Source organism: Falco punctatus, assembly GCF_963210335.1.
Source record: "Falco punctatus genome assembly, chromosome: 18".
Lineage (NCBI taxonomy): Eukaryota > Metazoa > Chordata > Aves > Falconiformes > Falconidae > Falco > Falco punctatus.
In genome coordinates, this window is record NC_137598.1 from 2,602,666 (window position 1) to 2,609,035 (window position 6,370).

The following is a 6,370-nucleotide window of genomic DNA, read 5'->3' on the forward strand; positions in this document are numbered from 1 at the left end:
AGGCAACGCCTGAGGTTTCCACTGCCCCCCCTGTGACGTCTCACTGCCTTGGGCTCCGACATCTTTATCGGGTGGCCAGCGAGAGGAGCAAGGGGCAAGCCTTGGCCACTACTGCATCCCATGGTGGCCGAAGCCTCCTGCTCCCTGGCTTCGGCATTGCAGAGGGGGCTCGGGGCAGCGTCATCCCATCCTGGTGACATGGCAGCGGTGGGTTGGGCGAGGGAGTCGCACCCGGAGCAGCGATGCTGATGTTTTATCCTGCTGCTGTTTCACATCCCGCCCTGGCTCTGCCTTGGAAGCGGGTGGACGGTGGACGGAGGGGCTCGGCCGCCCTGCCTTGGTGGCTGACGGCAGGGAGGCGTTTCTTGCCTATGGCACAATGTGGTGCTTTGGCAAAGAGCCCCCCTGGTGCCCCCATAGGTCATGTGGGGCCCCGTGCTCCATCCCTGTGTCAGGAGATGCGCTGGGCTCCCTGGGCCATGCCGGACCCATCGCCTTGCCTGGAGGAGTTTCAAGGTCAGTGTCAGCGGGACGGATGCTCGGGGCAGGGCTGGGGACCTGGCTGGCTGCAGGCAGCACCAAAAAGTCTTTCCCCAGGTGATGCTCCAGCGACAGGCAGGGTGGTGGCACAGCACGGTGGCACCACGCTGATGAGCCGTCACCAGCAGGGTGTTTGCCACGTCTGCCAGTTGGTGCCCGGGCCAGGCAGCCTCCCTGGAGATCTTGTTTCTGGAAACTGGAGAACCTTCGGCGCTGCCACCACCGCCCTGAGCGGTGTCAGCCCAACACCTGCAGCTCAGCCCGGCTGTCAGCCCGCTGCCTGCTCCCGGCTGGATCGCTTGGCGCTCTGCCTCGGGAGCAATGAGATCCCGGCGCCAGCGATCTGCCGGCAGGAGCAGGGGAGTGTTTTGTGCTCGGGGGAGGATGCTGGCACCATGCAGCTGGGCTGGGAGGGCAGTGGGAGGCAGGAAGGACCACAGGTCCATCCCAGGAGCCAGGGATGCAGGAGCTGGCGCATCCCAGGTCTCCAGTGGTTTCTTTGTGGTCCAGCGCTGTGACGTTTTACCTGCACAGGGATTTGTGTTCATCACCATCCCGGTCCCACCTTGGTGGCACCACGTTAGCTTGCTCCGTGCAGGGGCTGCAGCTGGTTTCTGATTCCTGGCAGCGTGTCCCATCTCCTGGCTGCCTCACGGGGACTATCTGCTGTCCAGGAGCCTTTTTCCCCCTCTCCCCCCTCCTCAGCCTGCTGTTGGCAAACAGCCTGGAGGGAGAAAGGGGTCGGCGTAGGGTGGGAGAGTGATGGAGCGCGGTGCTGCCCACCATTGAGTGCCCACCATTGACTGCCAGGTTCTGCTGTTCTAACGAGAAGCAGTTTCCCAGCCCCTGGTGCTGTGCCTGTAAAAATGAATCTGTGCCTGTGCCGTCGGTGCCATGTGCTTTGCAGGGGGAGCAGGGATGTGTAGAGCGGGGTGAGGGGGTGGAGGGGGGGGGCATCCCTGTGGGTGAGCACCCCCAGGGTGCTGGGAGCCTGAAAGCTCGCTGGGTGGCAGCCAGATGATCTCCACACCACCCTAGGTCTCCAGGTTTGGGACTTTTCAGAGACGAGTGACATCTCTGTCCAGAAGCCACCGGGTGGGGACGGCTGCTGGCAGCCCCCCCGAGCCCACCCAGCTCAGGGTCCCCAGGAGATGGGGAACAGGAGCCACCGTGGACAATGTTGTCCCAAGGTTGGACTCGCCTCTTTTGTACTGCACACGCCAGACACGAGATGGTGCTGCCGATCGCTCCTGTTCCCCGCCTGGGGAACCAGCTGCTGAGCTGAGCCTTGGACCTTGGCTGGCTGGGAGAGCCCCCCACCCCTAAATCCAGCCTTCCCTGGGGCCAGATCCAGCGGCACCCGCGGCGTGTGCCACCGAGACAGTTCTGTGCCGTGGCTTTGCCAGGGCTGAGCCCCACGGGGATGTCGGGTGGACGCTGGCCACCGAGGGGGATGGATCGGGAAGCGGGATGGATGCGGCCACGTGTCTGCGAGATCGTGCGGCCGGTCAGACCCCGGGTGCTGGTGCCGGTTTGGCAGAGCTGCAGGGCCTGTGGTGCGGCTGATGCTCCGTAATCATTAACAATCCGTGGCTTTACTGGTACCGTGGCAGTTTCCAGCACCCTGGGACACGAGCGGGGCTTGGCCTCACAAAGGGGCCCTGTATATACATCCTACCAGAGAGGATGCGTTACTGGTCACCAGTGTCAAAACTGGAGGCAGCCTGGGCTGCATGCACTGGTGGAGTTGGTGGTCCCAAGGGATATGGGACAGGCGAAAAGTAAAGTTGGGACCCTGAATTTTAGGAAAGCAAAATTCCAGCTGTTCAGGGTCAGCCAGGGGGACCCCCTGGGACACTGCCCTCAGGGACACGGGAGCAGGATGGAGCTGACAGGACTTGAAGGGTGTTTTCCATAGAGCACAAGAGCTCTCGATCCCCAGGGTGTAAGAAATCAGGAAAGGAAGGCAAGAGACTGGCATGACTGAGCTGAGACCTACTGGTCAAACCGACGGGCAAGAAGGAAACGTGCAGGCAGCAGACGAGGATCCCGGGAAGAGCATAGGGATGCTGCTGGGTGTGTAGGGATGGTTCAAGAAAGCCAAGGTGCAGCTGGAACTGGGTGTGGCCAGGGATGCAGAGGATAATATGCCTTCTGTAGAAGACAGGTAGGATCAGGTGAACCCTCATCAAATTTGCAGATGGCACCGAGCACGGTGGATGTGCCTGAGGGACAAGGTGCCATCCAGAGAGACCTGGACAAGCTCAGCAAGTGGGATCAGGTGAACCTCATGAGGTTCAACCAGGCCAAATGCAAGGTCCTGCGCCGGGCTGGGGACAATCCCTGGCCTGCGTGCAGGCTGGTGGATGAAGGGATTGAGAGCAGCCTTGCCGAGAAGGACCTGGGGGTGTTGGTGGAGGAAAAGCTGGACACGAATCGGCAATGTGTGCCAGCAGCCTGGAAAGCCAACTGTCTCCTGGGCTGCACCCCCAGCAGGTCGAGGAGGGGGATTCTCCCCTTCTACTCCGTTCTGGGGAGACCCCCCTGCAGCCCTGTGTCCAGCTTGGGGGTCCTCAGCATGGGAAGGTCATGGATGAGGGGGGTGAAACACTGGCATGGGTTGCCCAGAGAAGTGGTGGATGCCTCATCCTTGGAAACATGTGAAGTCAGGTTCAACGGGGCTCTGAGCAACCTGATGTCCCTGCTCATTGCAGGGAGGTCGGACGAGGTGGCCTTTAAAGGTCCCTTCCAACCCAAACCATTCTGTGACGCTGTGATTCTAGATGCTTAAAGAGACCAGGTCTACCCAGAGAAACTCCCAGGTGAAGAACTAAGATGGGAAAAGGCTGGAAGAAGACACTTACCCCAGTCTGGCAAATGGAGAAACTGAGGCATGGACCTGTGCCTCTTGGATGGATGAGCTTTGAGGACTCCCCAGCTCACTGGAAGGTGGTGGGGGCTGTTTTATGGGGTGGACTGAGCAGGGCAGACCAGGCATGGCAGGTATGAGAGGCCAGCGTGCTGGGGGCAGGCTTTGCACCAAGAAGTGCAAAGGTAGAAGGGGAAGCAGAAACTCGCCCGCAGCACAGGACTGGGAGGGCACTTTGTCTTTGTTGTCAGAGCCAAGGGTGTTCCCTGACTGCCCGTGAGTCATTCCCAGTGGGATCTGTCCTCCAGCCCTTCTAGCGCAGTGGTTCTTGGGGCTTGTGTGTGTAACCAGCACCCTGCGCTCGCCCTGGGTGAGCTGGGGTGCCCAGCACTCGGTGCATCAGCATCTACCATCAGGACCACAGCCCCCATCCTCATGGCTCCCCACAGCAACTGGTGCCTCCACCAGTGCCGGCACGGCCAGCCCGGACCCCTTTCCTGGTACCACAGCCCCCATCCTCATGGCTCCCCACAGCAACTGGTGCCTCCACCAGTGCCGGCATGGCCAGCCCAGACCCCTTTACTGGTACCACAGCCTCCATCCTCATGGCTCCCCACAGCAACTGGTGCCTCCACCAGTGCCGGCACGGCCAGCCCAGAGGTACCACAGGCTCCATCCTTCCCAGTCCAACCCAACCCTCTGGTTTCGGCTCTGTCCCCAGATCAAAGGCAGGGATCTCCCCGGCTTCCCCAGTCCCAAACCAGTCCGACACAGCGGCTGAACCACAGGACTTGCAAATCCCAACCCGCAGCCGCAGGGCACTTGGCAACAGACAAACAAACAGCCTGTGGCTGAGCTGGGCTGCTGGGCTCCGTCACGCCGCAGCCCCTAATTAATAGTGAGGATGGAAATGCCCGTTCAGCTGCTCGGCCCCTTCTGCCCCGGCACTTATACATCACATTTTTCCTTTGATGTTCATCTATTCATTTCCAGCCTCCGCTGCCTTTTACGTCCAAACCCCATTAAGAAAACACCCACTGCTCCTCCGCCCACGGACCTGGAGATGCTGCAGGAGCAGCTCGGAGGAGCAGCTCTGCTGAACCTCTGCGTGCGGCTGCTCCGGCTTTATTCTGTGGTTCCCCTTGTGCCCCAGGCACTCCCCGCTGCATTTTGGGGGCTCCCCACCCTCCCCCGGAGCCGATACGCAGAGTTTCCCCCCATGGGGTGGATTTGTTCACCCTGCTTTGGGAGAAGACTTTTTTTGTCACCCAGAGCAGCTCTGGGGTTGCTCAAACTCCAGAGGGTCCGGGCTGGAGCAAGCAGGTAGTAAATCCTACACCACCTTGCTCCGGCGCTCCGTGCTTTTGACCACAGTTTCGTGCAACATCCTGCTCTCGTTTCTTCAACTCGACCTGTTTCTTTTTCTCCTTTAATCTGTGGGGCTACCCCTGGCGCTTCCGTTTTGCACTGTTTTGAGTGCAGGTGGTTTTGTTGGGTTTTTTGGTTGTTGTTGTTTTTTTTTTTAAAAAAAAAGTATTTTGCTTTTTGCAGCACTGATGTGTGGTAAAGCCAGTCAGCCCACATCCCTCTTCTCTCCTGCCCCTGCAAAAAAGCTGAGTGGGGCTGGGAGGGGGAGGTGGTAGGAAATAGCAGGAAAACATCCCTGTTGCAGCAAGCTCTGTAAAGGGAAATGAATGAAAGGCGGCTGCGGACGCACCCGTCTGGGCTCGGGGTGTTTGGCTGGCGCAGATGGTCCATCTCCAGGAAACACGGAGGGATGCGGAGCAGGGAGGATGCTCGGCTGCCAGCAGAGCTGCTCCCACCACCCAGGCCCTGGGCACGGTGTCCCCTCCGGCGCGGTGTCCCTGTTGCAGGAGGAGCCCCGGGGATGCTCGACGTGCCAAGCGCAGGGGGGGCGTGAGTCAGGCCTCGGGATCCGGAGATAAATCATCGTAAATGCTGGTTTTCCCTTCGGATCCTGCTCTCTGAGCTTTGCAGCATTGCTCAGTCACACTTTAAGTTGCCTCTGCTGTGGCAAGGGTTGCGGATTTAGGAGGGAAGGAGGGAAGAATTGAGATTTCCGTATCGCTGTGAATCAGGGAAGCAAAACACCCACCGTATTTTGTATGAGAAAATGTCTGGGACAGCATGTAATAAAACAGAGGAGTTCGTTGCTGTAGGATCCAGCATGGCCAGAAGGACAAACAGGCTCAAGAAAGGGATGAGATGATGGTTTTGGAGGACTTGTGAGTTTGTAAACCATCTTCTGGCATCAGAAGACGTGGAGCTGCTGGTAGCTGGAGTGTGGGATGGCTCATCCGCTTTGCTCCTGGGTGGGCACAGCTGCCAGCACCTGGAGGCATCTCCCCTTCTCCAGGGAGCTGCCAAGAGGTGACAGAAGATGCTGCGAGAGGCACCCACCCGAGGGGAGGGGGCTGCACCAGGGCTGGTGGTGGGGATGCTCTTTGGACATGGGGGGTGTGGCTGCTCCATCCCATCTGCACTGAGGGTGCCAGGAGGAACGTGCCAGGAGGGACACGTACCTTGTCCCTGTCCCCGAGGGGGCGATGCCCCAAGGCTGTCTCTGGCACGGGGCAGCCTGGCCGCAAATGGCCCCGGTGAAAGGGGGGTTTCATCCCTGCCGCTGCCCACGGAGCAGGAGCAAAGGTGCTGGGCTGGACGCTGCGCACCTGAGTAAAATGTACAAGTAGGTGAGGTCACCTCAGAGGCAGGATTAATCCATCCCTCGAGGTGCTGGTGGGATCCCAAAAGCCCCAGGGACGAGACCTTTGGGCGCGTGGCTGGTTTTCCATAGAAAAGCCCCCGGCTGCTGTTTCTTGCACCCGCAACCGTTCGCCTCGGGGCTCCCCTGGGGGTGAAGGGAAGGTGCTGGAAGCGCCTCCAAGCTGGGGACATTTGCCCTGAGGCCAGGCTTGGGGCTGGGCTGGGATCCAGGAGGAT